The 18,362-nt window shown below is 39.1% G+C and overlaps 1 protein-coding gene across 1 annotated transcript in view; it reads left to right on the forward strand.

Moving 5' to 3' along the window:
• SPTLC3 (serine palmitoyltransferase long chain base subunit 3) overlaps window positions 1-18,362 on the forward strand; it is a 293,881-nt gene that overhangs the window by 135,622 nt on the left and 139,897 nt on the right. The window contains exon 13 of the mRNA XM_064647552.1: window positions 1,054-1,131. The gene's annotated coding sequence lies outside the window, so the exon portion shown is untranslated. The remainder of the gene's footprint in view (window positions 1-1,053; window positions 1,132-18,362) is intronic.

Below are 18,362 nucleotides of genomic sequence, written 5' to 3' on the forward strand. Positions count from 1 at the left end.
GTTTTATAATTTCCTTCCAAAGGTGTTATTTTCCCGAGTAGATCTTGCCCTATTTTGTGCACTTGAAAGGCACAAGCACAATAAAGAGTATGCAGAGTGAAATCAAAAGTGTACGAGGTAGGTCTTGCAGAACATCACACTGATGCTACTTATCAGCTATGGTTGTTGTTTTGTGGGTTTTTACAGGTTCATTCAGAGCAAATAGATACTGGATAAATCCCTACAGCTTGAAAAATATGCTTGGAAGCCTCTTCTGCTTTTTCCAGAAGTGATGTGTACAATTCATTCTGGTTTTCAATGTACTGAATGTGAAGCTTTCTCTTTAAAATACACAGCAGCTTCTTATCTGTCTGCAAAGTGATTCTACAGAATTTATTCCTTTTTCAATTTTCAAATAAGAAAACAGAAATGTGGTTTTTGATTGGAAGGAAAAATAAATATGAGGAAAATAACAGACAGCTGGGAAAACCTGAAGAGAATGGGAATAGTGTAAGAGAGTTATTGAAAACTCTGAAAAAAAGGTGCAGGAAACTGTCCTAAATTTGTGACTGTGCTTTAAACTCTGCCTCGACAGTTCCTTGTATTTTGTGAAATGGCTTTGCCTAGCTTGTATTTTAAGCTTAGAGATTTTATGCTTATTTTTTAGTTTTCAGAAATGCTATGCTAAAGAAATATGAACTACCAAAAACAGGGCACACATCCTCTCTGGGGTACTGCTGGTGATCTCGTTTACAGGAAAGCGAAACATTGGATATACCCTGTGTGTATCTCCTTCTTCATTTAGTGTGTAGTCAGCACTAAAAATAACATTTCACCATATGTGAAGAACAAGAAGTGATCAATACAGAGCCAGGCTACCTGCCAAGGAGGGGTGTTTTTTTTGTTTGGTTGATTGGTTTTGTTTGTTTGGGTTTAGTTTTGGATTTTTTTTCCAAATATCAAAAACATAAAAATATGAGAGAATAATACTGTTAAGAACTTTATTCTGTGTTGTTTGAAAAAAAACCCCCAAACTTAAATATTACTTCTTTTTCCTATTTTATAATTCTCAAGAGTGTAAATCCTGGCAGTTTTGGGGTTTCTGGACACTTCTGAAGACCTACACCAGGAGCTGTTATGCCTCTTCTGAAGGTAAGAAGGGTTACCATTCTTTTCTTGGTGTAGAGGGAGAACCAGTGAGCTTTAGTTTCCCTAAGGGCATGATTGTTTGTGTGCAGCCAAGTTTTCCTGTATGGAAAAGTGCTGTAATCACTCAAAAGATCAAATTTCGTGTCAACCTGAACCAAATAGTCTTTTACCTCTTTGAACTGCAAGAGCAGTTTTGAAGGTGTCTTAATATTGCTGTGATGAAATATACTGCAATTGAAGTAGAACCATTTGGGCTAAGAATGAAAGGACTTTTATCCATTAACTTAATATACTTTTACTTGCTAAAGGTGTGTGGTTAAGATATAGACAGTGCTATGAAGAGATGAGGAGCCTTTAAGATTCATCTCATGATGATTCATCTCTCTCAGGAGTGCACTCAGAAATAAAGAAGCATACTGAAGACAGTTAATTTCAGTCCTGTCAGAGGATCTTGGGATAGCAATATTGAACATTAAAGCAGTAGATAGGAAATAAACCCAAAGCTTCATTGTGAGCAACTGAAATAGATGCTTTTGTTCAGTATGTTTTTCCTATCAGACATTATAACAAGTCCTCTGTTGGAATGTCTGGGGGTCAGACCCTTGAGTAACTCTGACAGAGATCCTTGGTATTTCTGGTGTCCTTGGGTTCTGGGACTCCAATAAGTTGGAGCTTTATTTTTCTGGTGCAAAAATGTGTTAATTAGAATAATTTGCATGAATTGTACATAATAGTTCACTCTGGCTCCTTTGAGAGTGTAAAAGCAAAGTGTTGTATCTATTCATGGACAGCATGGCTGTCTCATTCTGTCCCTTATGCATTCAAGGGCAGATTTGAGCTATAACACTAGAGAGGTTTTCTGACTAAAACTGTGGGATGGTTATGTTTTTCCTTTAATTTTAAGCCTCCTTACCCTCTTCTTATGGCTTTCCATCCAAAAGGAGTCTTGAAATGAGTTCGTGTTCTATAGGCACTTCTCTGTAAATCTTTCCATTTGCTCTGTACTTAACTTGCTACCCACAAACTGTATTTCTGATTCAATTTTGAATCATAATAAGAGAGAGAGAGAAATTATACGTTTCTCATACCCGTCCATGAAAACCTTGGAATAAATGCACATGGTGGGTAAGGAGGCAGCTGGAGGTTGCTGCAGGTGCTGGCTGTGACAGGAAGCAGACAAGGTTAGTTGTTGTTTACCTTCCCAGAGCCTTTTCCTTGCCTATGTCCTAATAAGTCAAGCTGGGATCATGCGGAGTCATGTGAGTGCATGGGAAGCTTGGGAGGGGCCTCAGGGGAACCTGAAGCCAGGTCTCACCTCAGGTGAGAAGCAGAATGAAATGTCTAAAACTGAGTGACCTCATCCTGGGAATGAGGCTGTGAAGTGAGAAAAATTCTGAAAGGAAAACTTTGCATCTGCAGCCTCAGGCTGGGAATGATGGAATGATGGTGATGAGGGTGTAGCTCATGGGGGGGGCCAAATATGAAGCAAGCTGAAATTAGGCTGCTGATCAGCTACATATGGAATAAGTGTATGTGGTTTTATAAGAGCTTCTGAAAGATGTGCTGAACTGAGAGATGTTGAAAATGGCAATGCAACTTTCTTCCCTATGCTTCTGCTTTCTTCTTCTTGTCTCAGTTCCACTTCATCTAACACCTACCTCCCTTTTGTTAATCACTCGAGCAGCATCATTTCCCCAGCACCTACCAGCCTACAAATCTCTCTCACTTTCCACCTGCTTCCTTAAAGATTAGTTTCGTGTTGTGATCCACCAAAGTAACCCACCTCACACCTACCTGCAGAGATTGCAGGAGCAGTTTCCCATCTCCGACAAAATCCCATCAAAGCCGGAAATTGTTTTCTTTATGTGAGTGGCAAGGCAATTACCGAGCTGAGTGACATGGGTGGAGGAGGGAGTGCATTTACACCAGGAGCTGTTGCTGCAGCAGAAACTCCTGGCAGGAAAGCAGTGACTGACTGACATCCTTTGGCTTGTTATTATGGGCCTTGTATAAATGGAGTAGAAGCAATGACTGTTACTGCATTTCTAATCAACAAAGTGTTATGCCAGTAATTAAGTTTCAACTGACTCGCATCTCCTTTCTAGGAATTAATTGGAGGCAGATATGCAGATTGCTGGTTAATAATAGTTCTATAATCACTTTCTCCATGTTTATCAATTTGTTTGATTGCTTGTGTGGCAAATATTTGATCCTGTATGTGTCTATTTAGCTGTCAGAGTGTTTTATAAACATCATTGTTTATCACGTTCATCTTAAAGTGCTGCAACTTGCAGATCCTAATAGCAGCAAATGGAGAACTTTATTTTGCAAAATAGATAGAGAGAGGCCTTTCAAAGAAAGCTCCAGATTGTCCAAACCACATATGGATGTCAGAGATGGGAACAGTGTGAGCTGTATGCTGAACCTATTTTAAACTCCCACTCATGATTTCCAAATGCAGCACTCTGTCAGAGAGCAGGAACAGAGAATTTTGGGAACTATAGCACTCGTGTAAATAAAGGCTCCAGAAATCTGGTTTGGCAGAAGTGTTAATAATTACTATCTTGCCATTTGTGTGGCAACTAAAACTGGAACCTGATGGATAGGTGCAATTAGACTATGACTAATTGCAGAACGTATTTATAATGTTTACTGTCCAAAGAGGCCAAAAAGTTTGCAAAGGTATTTTCCTGTTTTTTTAAAGGGTGACACAGGGCTCTAGGAGGGGAGGGAAAATACCCATGTGTTAGTGGCAGATGCGTGTTTTGTTTAATGACCCACGTTGGCCACAGAAGCCAAATCCAAATGCATGTTCCCATACCTTCCAGTAGGTGTTCTTTCAGGAGAGCAGCTCTGCACTAGCTCGAGTTTCAGTCTGTTCAGTATCCACTCATTTGCAGCTGCCTGGAATACACCACCTGGGCATTTATTAACAAATTAACAACTCTATTATTGAAGGGAGCCAAACATCCATTCCCAAAGCCTGGGCTGTGTCAGTGTATCGGTTCTCTGTGCATGCAGTCCTGTCCTTAGGATTTCTTGCAAGTGTTTCCTCCACCCTCTGATCTAGTAGACCACAAAGATAAAGTATTTAGGCAGAGAGTCAGCCAGCCAGTCTTTTTATAAAATAAACTGTGTTTGTTGTTTGGCTTAGCTAAGCTACTTTCTTACACCTCCTGGGAGAAGAGAAGACTGCTTGGGAACAATCATAGCGTAGGAGTGTGAACAAAGAGTTCAGCAGAAATCCAGATGTATGTTTTATTTATACTGAAGTGAAATACTGTTCCTTGTAACAGCTGATTTCAGGTTTATACGTGAAGCCTCTAGACAGTTCTTAATTCACTCGGTAAGCATCGTGCACAGGAGTTAGCTGGTTTGAAGTTTGTGCCTTTGGGATTGCACAGGATTGCAGAGTGATGCCCTCCAGCCTCCTTATCTAGCAGGAAAAAATGAACTTGCTTAATTCGGATTTTCCCCTTGTTACATCTTTGTACAAATGACTCTCCATGAACTTGCAGCTTGTTTTTAATCCGTTCCTGGCAATGTTGCTTTGAAAACACCATCAAGTAGCTCTGGAGAGAAAGTAAAAAAGCCTTTTTATTGTCTTTTTCCTACTCCGCATTTCTTTGACTTTCCAGCAAGAAGATTAATTTTATGTTTCAATGGCACATGTTGAAGGTGGTGCAAGAAAGCAGATGTATAGGAAAAAAACGGAGCTACAAACAACATCTTAGGCTCCCAAAGAGAAATGTATATGCAGGAAACACTGACAACTAACCTTCAAATATTTGAAATAGACTTGAGAGAGGTGATTTTATTTTTTCAGTCTTATTTAATCCATTCTTGAATTAAGGAAAATGATGAGAACCTCCAAACTACCTTTGAAAAGGCTTCCCATTATAGCACTCCTTACTGAAACTCGGCTTGAAATTGCTTCTTGCTCTCTATGAAAATTTAATTTCTCAGTATATTCACTGGACATGAAGGTTTGAGTTTGTAACTATCTCTGCAATTACATCTGTGACACAATAAAAATACTTTCAGTAAAATACAAAAGCTGATGTAATGAAGGATTTATGTAATTTTATAGTGGAAGAATGAGGAAGAAAAAGAAGAATATGTTTCTGAATGAGTTGATAAGAGGAATGTGCATCTTGGACTTTGGAAAGGAATCTTCTCTGTTATAATTCCTCTCTTCCTTCTTCTCTGATCCAGCAGTCTGGAGTCCTGCCCCTTCAATGCTTGAAAAGTCCTGCCACTTTTTTTCTTGAGGGTCATCAAATCCAGTTCTCTAGCTTATGTTTTCTAGGTCTCTGAATGTTTTCCTAACTCTTCTCTGCACACTCTCCAGCTGAGCCACACACATCTACGAGTAACAAACCCACAACTGCGATATTTGAAATTAAAGCTGCCAAGGTGCCATAAGAGACTGGCTGCAACAGCCTTTCAATGAGAATTCTATCTATGCAGAAATTTAAATCACTGCATGAGTAAAACTGGTGCATTTGTCTGACAGCTTTCAGTCAAAAGGAGCTACATTGTTCCAGGGTCGTCCTTCTCAAGAGTTTTCCAAAGTAGGATATCTGCAAATAAGCACAAAGTTTCATGTAGGTCTAGATGATGCTGAATGGTATTTATAAGGCTTGTTTTACCATCATCAACATTCCTGTAAGACCATGGTGTCCCAAAGCATTGTGATTTCTAAAGTAATATCCTCAGAGTTGGGAAAGTACTGTTATAACCTGGGAGCTGAAGCTTCAGCTGCTCATTTAACTTTAGATATATCAAAGTCAGTTTTCAGACTTGTTGGGGGGGAGACCACTACCTTAAGTCGGTTCAGCCTTCTCTTTGTTGGATATAAGAGGAGTCCCAAAGAATTATAGACCTAGCTGAGGTGTGCCTGCTGCTGTCTTAAAGAAAAATGAAGATAAATGAGGGCTCCAGATGCTTGATACCTCAATCATATACAAAATCTGTAGCCCAAGTCACTGAACTATCTTTCTTCTACTAAATCAGAGTGAACTGTGATTTAAGCAATAATCCTTGTACGTGGTGGTGCTCCATAAAATGACTACAGAAAATGAAAGGAATCAGGTCTAATGCTGAAAGACAAGAAAATGAGTTGTCTGGTAGTTCTGCTGGGTATTGCAGAGCCTCTTCACCTCAGTGGAGACCGATTTTTTTAGGAGAGAAGAAACTGTTCACATTCTCTCTGGCCAGGACTTGTCATTTTCATGATAATGAAAGGCACTAGGAGAAAGCTCTGGGGATTTAAGGCTTGTTTTCACTGCACACAGAATGGCAGAAAATGTCCTGTTAAATAAATAAATAAACTTTGACTGGTAACAGCTGGCCATAACGTTGTGAGCCAACAGACCTGAGCATCTTCTCTCTGTTTCTTCTTCCTCCTCGCCTTTAGCTGATAACATACAGTTTATTTGCCATGGAGCCAACCCATCCCACTGTATGCTTAAAATGCCTTTTCCCACTCCTGTCTCTGGTGCAAGCACGAGCTGCTTGCGCCATGTTCTGGTAGAGGCAGGAAACACCCTCAAGAAATGTATGTGCAAAGACAGAACAGACTGTTGACTAAAACACCAATGTTGACTTCAAAATCTTGGCCTGGATATTTCTGGTATCTCCAGGCTGTGCCAAAACACCTGCACATTCCACCAGATGTAACATGCTCTGTAAATATTAACTGTGTGATTTCTTTAAAACTAATAATAAAGACTTATCCTTCCCCTTCCCTCATCTCCAGGCTTTCTGCTCTCTTCCTGTTTATCTGGATTGCTTTCTTCTGTCCCCCGTGACAGTGGTTTGGTATCATGTAACTTCCTTGCAGTTCAAAAAGAAAAAGATGGATAATTCAAATATTAAGACTTCTGTTGAGACCAGATAATATTTTTTAGCTGAAACAGCAATGTGAAAAAATTATGGTGCAAATCTATTTTAATACTAGCTTTTTAAAGAAAATAAGCTTTCTTTTTGTACCCTGAGAAGATAAAAAACCCACCCAGATCTTTGCCCTAATTTGCCTTCTGGTATACTGAGCTGCAAAGACACAACTAGATGTGCGAATATGTACCAGTTTTATTACTTTTTCCAAAAGAATATCTTGTTTCAGCAGATAATTGTGGTCTTAGGTATCCCAGGTGTAGTTTCAATGGATGATGTGTTTTGGTCCAGGCTTTCCCTTTGATTGACATTCTAGTTCTGATTTATACCGGCTGCTGAGCATCCCAGAAGTAGAATTGTCTGACTTTGGGTCATCTAAGTAATTTGGAAGGTTTAGTGGTGTATAGGACTAGTGCAGGAAGTGATTTTGTAGACAGGAGCGCATTAAAAAAGGTAATACTCATAGACTGGGTACAAGGCTTTCTTACTCTTTGCTGTATCTGAATGTTTCATAGCTATTTGATGTTTCATCTCTTCAGATCTCTGGACAAAAAGCTGAAATCTCTTAGCCATTTCCCTGGAGAGTAACTCACTTTTCATGTACACCAAGGAGTTTCCTTAGGCTGTGGTACAGCAGAAACCTGCTTTTCAACTTCAAGACAGCTACAAATGCCAGGAATTGGGAGAAAGCAAAATATTTCTTGAAAGTAAAGGAGAAAAATTGATTTACCCATTATACTTCTGTCCTCTGGTCATTCTCTGCATCTCTCTGACAGGAAACCACAAAACTGAATCATTTTCCAGATAGCAAGGGAAAATGCAGTATCAAAGAACATTACTTTGTGTTTTGCTATTGTTACTTTAGTATAAATATATAGAGTGGTATGAAAGGTGCTCAGAAGAGATGATTCACTGTCCATAGCTCAGAGTTATGAGTTTTAGTTACTGACAAACTGTGATTTTTGTTGATTCAGAACAGCTACACTTCAATCATTTCAAAGAAGTTTAATCCCTTCTGTAAAAGGATGCTCCCCAGCCTATTCAGTGTCTTCAAGACCTCTGAGGATGAAGCATCTTTCTTTTTGAGGTTCCATAAGTTAATCCAGGAAACTCATTCTAGCAATTTATTTTTGCAGAGGTTTTCATTCCTGTTGTTGCAAAACGTAGAGTAGCAGTTTCCTTTTTAGTCTGTGTTTCCCTTACATCCCTAAATAACTCTGACATTCACACTGGAGCTTTGCAAATTTGGTAACTTTTTTAATATTTACTATTCTGCCTTGTGAGATTTTATTCAGCAGAAGTTTAGTGATACAACCACAGAATGACATATTGACTTCTAGCTGGCAATTAGAATTTTTATAATCCATTTTTTTTCTTTTATATGAGATACATCAATGCTGTGATAACCTTCACATTCTAGATAGTTCAGGTGTTGATTCTGGTGGGGGTGTGAGGAGGAAGGGGTGATATATCTACAGTCTAAAGTCAAAAGGAATGGTTTCCATTGACGTCAAAATGCATCACAATCATTAATTCTGCTCTCAGTTGAAGCTTTTGTCCCAGAGGGCTGTGTGACCTTCTGTGTGCTGCTGAAGAGCTGCATTTCAGTGGGATGTGCTTTCCTTGGGAGGGACTACTTGTGCCCTCACTTTCAGTGGAGTGACTTGTCTCTCTTTCCTGGTGTTCCATAACATTGTAATACAACAGTGCCCTCAAGGCATCCTAAACTTTGTCAATACAAAGAGAAAAGAGGAAGGAGAAATCAAGCACCTCTAAATAGAACTAAACAGTAAGAGGATAGATGCAAGCTCTGTGTTACCGTTAACAGGCTTTGTGTCCAAAGTACCTTGCTGTACTTTAAAATAAAAAATAGTAGCTTACTTGGAATATTTTTCCAGGCAATAGACTTGTAAATCTCCTTACAATTACTTCACTGTCTTTTCTCTCCTATTTGATTTACCCATGACTTCCTGACCATATTTTTAGCTTGTTCTTGAGCTCACATTGATGTCTCTGTGTGAATTAACTGATTAAATTCTGGCATTCAGAATAAATATTTGGTTTAGGCTTACCTTTTCCCATCCTGCCTGTTTTTACAAACAAATGTAGCCTGTGTTTTACCAGCTAAAGAACATAATTCTCTCTCTGTCTTTTTCGTGGGCTCTCTTCGGTTACTGGAACATCACAGTTAGTTCACCCTGAAGCCTTCTCTTTTCCAGGCTGAACAATCCCAATTCTCTCAGCCTTTCCTCATAGGAGAGGTGCTCCATCCCTCTAATCAACATGATGGCCTCCTCTGGACTCGCTCCAACAGGTCCATGTCCTTCCTATGCTGGGGATCCCAGAGCTGGATGCAGCACTGCAGGTGGGGTCTCACCAGAGCAGGGTAAAGGTAAGACTGACTTGTTTCCCTCTAGAGTGTATCCCACACTGCTTGCCATTTCTTTCTTCCTCATTCCCACTAGCCTTAGCGATGAGACTGTGTTCAAGAACAGCTTCAGCTTTATGGGATGGGTGCACATCAGCTCTAAATCCTATGCATTGAAATGTCTTACACAGAGTGAGACCTAAAGGAGGGCAGATTTTGCCCTCTGTGGCTACACTAGGCATAGTGTATAAACCCAGCTTTTTCTGTGATGTGAACTATAACATAAGTTACAAAGAAAAAGATGCTGAGTGGGGGTGAAATGCATGAAAGACCTTAACACATTAAGTGGTAGTGAAGTGCAAAAATGCTATGTAGCACCTTGTTTGTCAGTAAAGGATATCTGAAGGACAAGCAAGGCCTCTCCTTTCTTTCTTTCTTTTTCTTTCCTTCTCTGACCCCTCATTCCCACTAGAGTTGAACAGTCTGAATCAACTCTTCATAAACTTGTTATCTTTGCCTGGATAAAAGTGGCTAAGCAGTCATGAGTCAGGTGGGGAAGGAATGACCTGTTCTGCTTTGGAACAGAGTTCCTTGATGATGTACCATCAACTTTCAAGTCTTTTTTGTGGTTTTTTTTTTGTTGTTTTTTTTTTTTTCCCTGCAGGGCTTTATACATTTTTATATCTGTGGTTTTTGTTGGTTTTTTTTTTTTCTCTCAAGTCCTTGAGCTTCTAGCTCTGCTATCTGAACAATCTTACCTTTGCCTACAATTTTACTTTTCTTATCTTGGACAGGTCTACTCTGTTTGTTTTTCACAGCTCATTCTCACAACTTAGCAATTTTCTCAGAAGTCTTGAGTCAAGGTTACACAGCTGTGCTGCATCAGCTGGCCTTGGATCACAGGCAGCTGAACTCCTGAGATTACTACCAGCAAAATGAAGACAAGAAGTTAATTCAGCTTACTTCTAATAAAAACCCAAATGGTTTGGAATGAAGCAGCAGAGCAATTGCTCCTTTCCTAGTCACATAGCATCAGAGTTCTAGTCTGAGTAAGTCTAGGTAATTTGAACAAGGCTATTTTAATTAATTAGTCCTGAGAAGCAAAGATGTCAGAGGTAGTAGCTGTCTGATCCTTGTAGTAGTCTTTCTGTTGGAGATGCTTGAAAAAGGATTCTCACCCAGCCTTTCTTGGAGCTACTGAGGGAGGTGCATGTAGTGGCCCACAAAAGTGATCATGAGGATCCCAATATCATGGTTGTTTTCTCTGGGAACATCATCTCTTTAAAGAACTGAAATGGGAAATGCTATTCTTTTTTACTCTGAAGCTGTCTGGTAAGTCTGGGTTAAGATACAGATGGACCTGCAGCAATGTTCAGACACAGCCCCATCCTCAGATTAATTTGCAGAATGTAGCTAATTACAATGACAGCTTTTGTGCTTGCTTTTCTTTCTGTAGCTTCTGTTTGCAGTATTCTGTGGCTAATAAAACTGTCAATTTTCTTTTACTTCAATAAAAGGTCACCCCCCAACAACAACCCTGTGCCTCCTAACAGCTACTGCCTTTATTAATATTTAAAATGTACACAGTGATATTTCCAAAAGGTCAGACTTTTAAAAGACATAAAATGTCATCCCTAATTCTTCTCCCTCCCAGCCCTTTTCTCTGCCCCCTCTTCCCCATGCAAGTTTAAATGTTCCATTTTAGACACAGTATTTAGCATGGCTTGTGTTAAATCAGATAAACATCAAGTGTTTCCCTGTTGCAGAACTACAGAGAGGCAAAGGATAAATTTGTCACTGATTCACAGCCCAACAACTTGTGTACATAGTTTCCAATTCTGGCTGTACCACAGATTCCCTTGAGTTAAATGAGTCATTTGTTCTGTCAGCTCCTGATTCAAGAATGCATTTAAGCCAGAGCCTACCTTCAGGCAGGTAGGGTCAAGAGGGTATCAAGGCTTTGGCTGTAAATAAGAGATTAAATTTTTTCCTCCCTAAGGCTTCTGTTTTTTCCATCTAACAGGCAGTCTACAAAATGGGGAAGGTAATACTTCCTTCTTCCTAACCTCAGCTCTCTCTAGATGGCAAACTCTGTGTACAGGAGCAGTTTCTCCAAGTATATTTATCTAAAGAGCAGCATCTCTTTCTGCACTGCCTGAAAGAGAATTGAGAGGGGAAAGCATGAATTTCCTTTGTTTGCTGGCCAGGTCAGAAAATGGTCACTTTTTCCATAGGAAACATGATCATCAAGGCCTCAGAAGGTCATTTGATGCATCCTCTGCCCAGAGACACGATTAACAAGTCTCTTATTCCTGGCAGAAGCTTGCTCATTCTGTTATCCTGCTACATTTTTAATCGCTCAAAGAGCAGAGATTGCTTCCAGGCCTGTTTTATGATGAATCATAGATTTTTCACTCATATTGCACGATATATAAGCAATACCCAGGCTCACAGGAGTCCTGGTGAATGAGGGATTACTGAATTCTTCCTGAAGTCCTTTCATGGAACTCTGAATTACAACCGAACGATCGTAATAAGTTGGTGATCCTTGTCTTTTTCTCAAGATTCTGCTGTCACAAAGCCTTTCTTATTCTAGACTGTGACTGGTTATAACATCCATCTGAAAGCACTCAACAAACTTCACCATCTCTTCAAACTCAGCATCTTCAGAACAAGATGAAACACTGAGGAGAGACCTCTTGTTTGCCACTAGGTTAGTCCCTCTGCTCTTTTCCATGTGTTATGACAACATATGAAAATGCTTAAAGAGCTGGTCCTTCCTGACCAGTTACTTCATGTTTATCATTATTTTGCCATAATACACTGTCCTGGATCAGACAATCCAAAAACAAAAGTGAAGGGCTGCTGTACAGTCATTAGTTTCCAATAGTAAATTACCCAGTAAAGATCTGTCAATCTGGAGGAAGATGTCCAGTGGACAGAGGTCAAGGCACAGGGAGGAGTAGTTGCTGCTGTTCCTTAATGCCCATGACTGATTGACAGCAGATTGTTATTCAAGTCCTTCCTTCTTTCAAGGATTATATTTAATTTTTTCATGACAATATAAGAAAAGTACTTTCTGTGCTGAGAAGGATTAATGGCTGGTATCCATCAGTCTAATTTTCTGTAAGGAAATTTCAAGTCCAGCAGAGAGTCAGAAATAAGATTTTGTAGGTCTGCAATTTGGTTTGGGTTTGTTTGTTTTAATAGATTAAAGTGATTTTTTTAAAAAAGTACATTGGTTATGATAGTGAATGATAGAAATATGATTTCCTGCTGTGGTTTGTACCTAAATTTGAAGACTGTAAAAATCCACAGGCAGTGTGGCCAGGTTAAATATCTTGCATTCAAACTAGTTTGATAGTCACAAAGTTAGTTGTCCCTCTATCCCCATAAGGTGATGGTGGAATTGTGGGGTGCTGAATTCCATAAGGAGGGCAAAGATTGTTGGTGTTTCCTTCCAAAAAAAAAAAAAAAAAGAGGGCTTGGGGTAAAGGACAGGTCACCCACCTTGGGTGTAATATCAGATAAATACTCTTGGGGATCATGAATTAGGAGGCCTGGATCAATAACCTCTTCAGCTGAAAGAGGTTCAAACTTACATTTCTTGTTTGCCAAGGTCAGGCCCCATTTCAGCTTAGACCCAGGTGGTCAGAATCACCTGCAGATGTGGAGATGGAAGGGGTAGGAGTAAACACAGCATTGATCTCACAAAATCTCAGTGCAGTGAATGCTGCTTAAAAGAGAGAAAGGGCTGGCTGGAGCAGTTAAGTGCAAAAAGGATCTGTGAGTCCCTGTCCAACATCATCTTCAGGCTACATCTGAGTACATCAGGCTTGGGGTGCAGGGAGAACAATGCCATTGAATTGTAAACATTCATTTCTTTTTCAGTTTATTAGATGGCTTAGGCAGCTACAGCAACCTCTTCCTCCTCCAGTGTGCTGGCTTATTAATCCATTTTTGGGTGTTAAAGTCTCACTGTGCTTTGTACAGGTTTATTAGAACCTAGCTTGGATTGTGTGTCCCTCATAAATCTCAGCCAAAGGATTCATACAGTAGTTCTTTCAGTTCACCTGTGGGTAGGTGTGATGAAGTCTACTTTGGAAGTAATATAGAAAATTATTGATCAGGATCTAGGATATTAGGAAGTGATATTCAGTGATTAGAAACTCTGGAGCTTTGAAATTTTTTTCTACTGTTATCTTCAATAATGTATTAACAGGATAATGTGCAGGAAGAAATGCTTCATTACGTAGATTTTGGCCTGACAGTGCTCAGGACACACTGTTAAGGAACTGTTCTCCTTAGTATTCCTTCTGAATGTTATAAATACCAGTGTAAGAATTTCAGTCCCTAAAATCTTCAGAAAAAGGAACCAGTGATGAATAGTGAGTAATGAGCACAGCTGGAACAGGACTGGTTGAAATCAGGAGCACAGAGATGTTTGATTGTGATTTTAGGGAGTGTAATCTACTATTTGTGGGCTTAGCAATTTTAACTCCCTTGGGTTTTATAGCTCTACTGATTTATCTTTACCTACTTTGCTAGTAATATGGTTGAAAATATAGCTGTAGTGATATGTTCTTAATGAAAGCATAAATATCTGAGTGAATGTAGCTGGTATGTCCCAGGCAGCAGGAGTTTCTGTACAGCCCAATGAAAGGTGGCAGTGAGTAGAACAAAGCAAATTAATGGTATGGGACATTTTTGATCAGAACTTCTTAAAGAGCCAAATGTAATTCTTACTCCACTCGTCTCTTTATTTTAGGGAAGGAAGCAAGTAAAAAAAAAAAGTATAAAAACAGTGTCAAAAATAGTGTCAAAAATAGTTTGTGGCTTATTTTTTGTTTTCAAAATAATGCCTGGGTTTATTTTATCTGAATTAACTTTTTTTAAGATTGTCCTTAATAAAGTTAGGAGTTTAGAGCTGTAATGAAGTGCTCCATTTAGAACTAATATTTATTTAAATAAAATTTAGCAATTTTTACTTTTGCTTATCACTGTAAGGGTTTTTCCTTTGTATTAGGTAAATCAGATCCCTTCTGCCCTTCCATGCACAGTAAGCTAAAAGTATTTTTGGACAAATCAAATAATTCCTCATTACAGACTTTATCTGCCCGCTCATCAAACCCCAGATATTGTCAGGTAAGCTTATCAGATCAATACTGCAAAACTGTTCAGGATTAAGAATTAACCGTGATTAATTGCGTGATCGCTGCACCATGGAGGTGACAAACACATTCATGACACTTCACAGCCTGATTCAGACTTAAAACTCGGCTCTCCTTTGTCCCAGCTAAATACCTTTTGCCCTAAGGTAGGTCGTGTTTGAGTTTAGCCTAATTGTCTTTTTGTTTACACCATCAGTTGTGCTAAACCTTGCCTAAGCCTTAGTTAATGACCCCTCTGGTGTAAGTTATCTCTGTGCACAGGTACTGACCAGATCTTCTGTCTCTTTTCTTAATCTTCAGGATGTCTTTAATTCATAATGTATGGGACAGAAGACTAATGAACAGTATGAGAAAAACAGGCAATTGCTTCCTTTTCAATTTGTGGAAGAGTAATATCTGTGTAGTCATCATTTTCAGACTTTTTTTCTTTTCCCCATACTGCTGTTTCTAAAGAAACATGTAGATCAACACAACAGAAATGCACCCTCTTTCAATTAAGTCTACTGAGCAATAACCAATCTTAAATTCTTATTTGCAGCAGTGAAGTTTAGTGAAAGCTAAGGCCACCTGTCTGAATAGGATACCTGAGGCCACTTTACCTGTGGACAGATATTGTCCTACCCTGACTATAGACCTCCATTCTGTATTTACTGCCTTGCTTGCAAAGCAAATTTATCTTGCAGCCACACTCATTGCTACATAATCATAATTAACATGAGCAAATACAATTACTGCAGGGCTCCAATGAAGGAAGGGTATGCTCTTACCCATTTTCCACCTTTTAATTTTCCACTTACCAATATTTTATTAAAGATAAACAGAACTCTTGTCAGCAGAAGCAGTTTTATTATGTGAGCAGTGAAAGAGGGGGATCTAAGATAAGCAGACCTAAATCAATAGAACTGAAAGGTTACTGAAAGCGTAAGTGCTCCTGGTTTTGAAAGCTAAGTCAAAATTTATTTTGGCCAATCCATCTCACTTGGTGTCTCCTTGCTTTAGAGATTAATATAGTAGTAGAAGGGTGTGTTGTTCATTGTCCTCTCTTCTTTTATTCTGCTCAGCCATGTTTCCTCTAGGAAACCATGAACAGAACAGCCAAGGGCAGATGTGGGGGAGAAAGATGGAATTGTGGTGCAGTGAGCAAGGGCTGAAGAAATGGGATTTTGGTAGGGAAAAAAGCAGAGCCAGGGAATGCTTTTGCAGGGTTTGTCCCCTCCCTGGCTTGCACAGAACTCCAAAAGTCTGTGTTGTTGCTAAGTTGTAATAACCTGACTTGAGCCAATTTGAAGCTTCACTGGAGAAAAATTCCCTCCATCCCTGCTCTAGTGAAACCTTCTGTGCTCTGCAGGCCATCTAAGAAAGGAGCTTGCCCCTGTCAGATAAATGCTGTATCACAGTCTCCAGCAACATAGGACAGTTTACAAGGGGAAGACCATAGGGAACTTTAAAGACTGCTCATCTAAGCAGCAAATACTTGTGCTTTGATTTCCTTTGCATTGCTTGCCTGAAAACCAATCTATAGGTAAATTATCTTAAATAATGGTTAGATGTATAATGGTTTTGTGGTTTTTTTTTTTTACTTTTAGTGCTTTTTCCTTTTTTCTGTATTTCCACATTTCCAAGGTGCTGTAGGCTTGTGGATGGTGGTGGTTTGTGGCTCTATTCATGCAGCTAAAATGGCAACTCTCTAGGACTGGTTCTGTCACTCTGAAATGGAGGGCTTGAGCTGGGTAAAGCCACAGTGTGATCCTACAGAGCTCTCTGACCGAAGATATTTGACCAAATTTATGTGATATTCCTGTGGCATTTTCCCCATGTATAATACTTTGATTTAGTCTTTAGCTAATGTCTCATCTTCTGTGATTCAATTTAAATTTTATTGGCAAGAATTACAATGCAGTTGCTAGACTGGGATGCACTTCACAATAAAGGTAATTACATTACTGCTACAGTATAGTTCTGGTTCTCTTATATGTTTTGCATTTCCTAGTGCAGGTAAACCTTCCTGTTCTGCCTCACATTTTTTTATTTCATGTATTTATGTTATGCTCAACAGTTTAGTTATATGTTTGTAGTGTTGCCAATAGTTCCCAGATTTATTTCTTTATCCCTTGATATAACAATATCTTTATTTTCTTGGAAGGAGTTCAGCTTCACTCCTCAGTGTATCAGGGAAAATCACTGTGAAGGAATGACATTTTGGTGAAATTTATCTGCTTTACATACAAGTAGGATAAGAAGAAGCTCAGCAGAGCAGCTCACCAGGTTCTCTCCTCCCTTTAGCTTCAAACACAGTTCACTTTCTTTTTCTTAAAGATCATAAACTTGCATACACATGTTGTTGAATGACAGAACCTAGAACACAGATTACTCTCCCACATAGGTCATTGATCATAGATTTCTGTTTCTAGTCAGTTAAAAATTTCTTCCAGTAGCTGTTAGATGGAGCTGGAGTGAGGAAAGTAAATAGGATCCCTAACTGCCTTTGGCACTGGGCATTACAGACCACAGTATAAAGAAGAGGGTTCTTGAACAATTTTCCTCTCTATAGACTGAGCTGCCCTCAGCCTGCCCACCAATAGTTTGCTAATCTCAGTATTATTCCAGCAGCTGGGAGTCAGCATTTCAGCAGCTGTGAGGGAAACAATCTGTGTGGAAACTGTTTTGGTTCCATACGCAATCCAAACCAAAGGAAGAAGTACCAAATGTATGGTTGGAAAGAGATATAAATAATTAACAACTACATTATGGGTAAACATATATGGATCCTTCACCTTTCTAGGCTGTTAATACTCCATAACGGCAACAGGGCCCATATGAGTAGATTATCACCTTCAGATGAAATACAGTGATATGACATTTAGAATTAATTTATCCTGCTGAAAAGGCAGTGAGCTCCAAGGTGCTTGCTGGAATTCAGATAATCTAAGTTTAATGATGAGTTCTGTCACAACCTTCAAATGTTGCTCCCTCTACTGCACATTATTCTTTTCTTTCATTGCCCACTTGACTTTCCTCAAGAAAAACTTGTTGTGGAAATACCTGTAGGTTTTAGTTCAGTCATGCTGCTGAAAGCTGGAAGAAAAAAAATTGTTCTGTCTCAAAATTCACAGTGTTTTGTGTTTTTAAGAGAACTAAAAACTTAACAGAAGAATTACTATCTATTTGTGGGTGACTAAGCCCCAATTTATCTAAAAAACAGCTACTGAGTTTTTAAATTATAAGAACTTTCATATTACAAGTCATAACAGTTAAAAGGTTTTTTTCACGACTTGTTTGTTTTTTTTTTTACTTTCTTATTCATCTCAAGGAGAAATAGCAAGGTGCTTCAGGTTTCCCAGAACTTTTTTTTTTCCCATCTTAAGAAAACCCAAACCATTATTCCCATTAAAAAAACTAAATCAAAGAAATCACATATTTTTTCCATATTCTTACTGTTGTTCAGTGCCATGACCCACCTGCTGTGGTTCACTGTGCTATTGGTGGGTTACAAATAATTGAGGTTTGTATGGCTGGGGACTTTGGCAAGTGAGAGTGAGCTTGGTGGGTGTTCTTGCTCCTTTTCTTTGTTTTCAGTTAAGCATTTTTAATAGTTTATCCAAAAGTAGTGCTCAGAAAAGTAGTGGGTCACCAGCTTTTGCTGGCAATGTTGAAAAGACTTGGTTCAGTATCTTGGTATCTGCATGTGCCTTTGGAAGGGCACTTCAAGGCTGACCTATGAAAACTTTTTCTTCTGCCCTGACCTTTTCCAACCAGATGATGTTGGCACACGTAAATAGCAAACTGTGCAGATGGGC

This window comes from Pseudopipra pipra, chromosome 3, assembly GCF_036250125.1.
Source record: "Pseudopipra pipra isolate bDixPip1 chromosome 3, bDixPip1.hap1, whole genome shotgun sequence".
Lineage (NCBI taxonomy): Eukaryota > Metazoa > Chordata > Aves > Passeriformes > Pipridae > Pseudopipra > Pseudopipra pipra.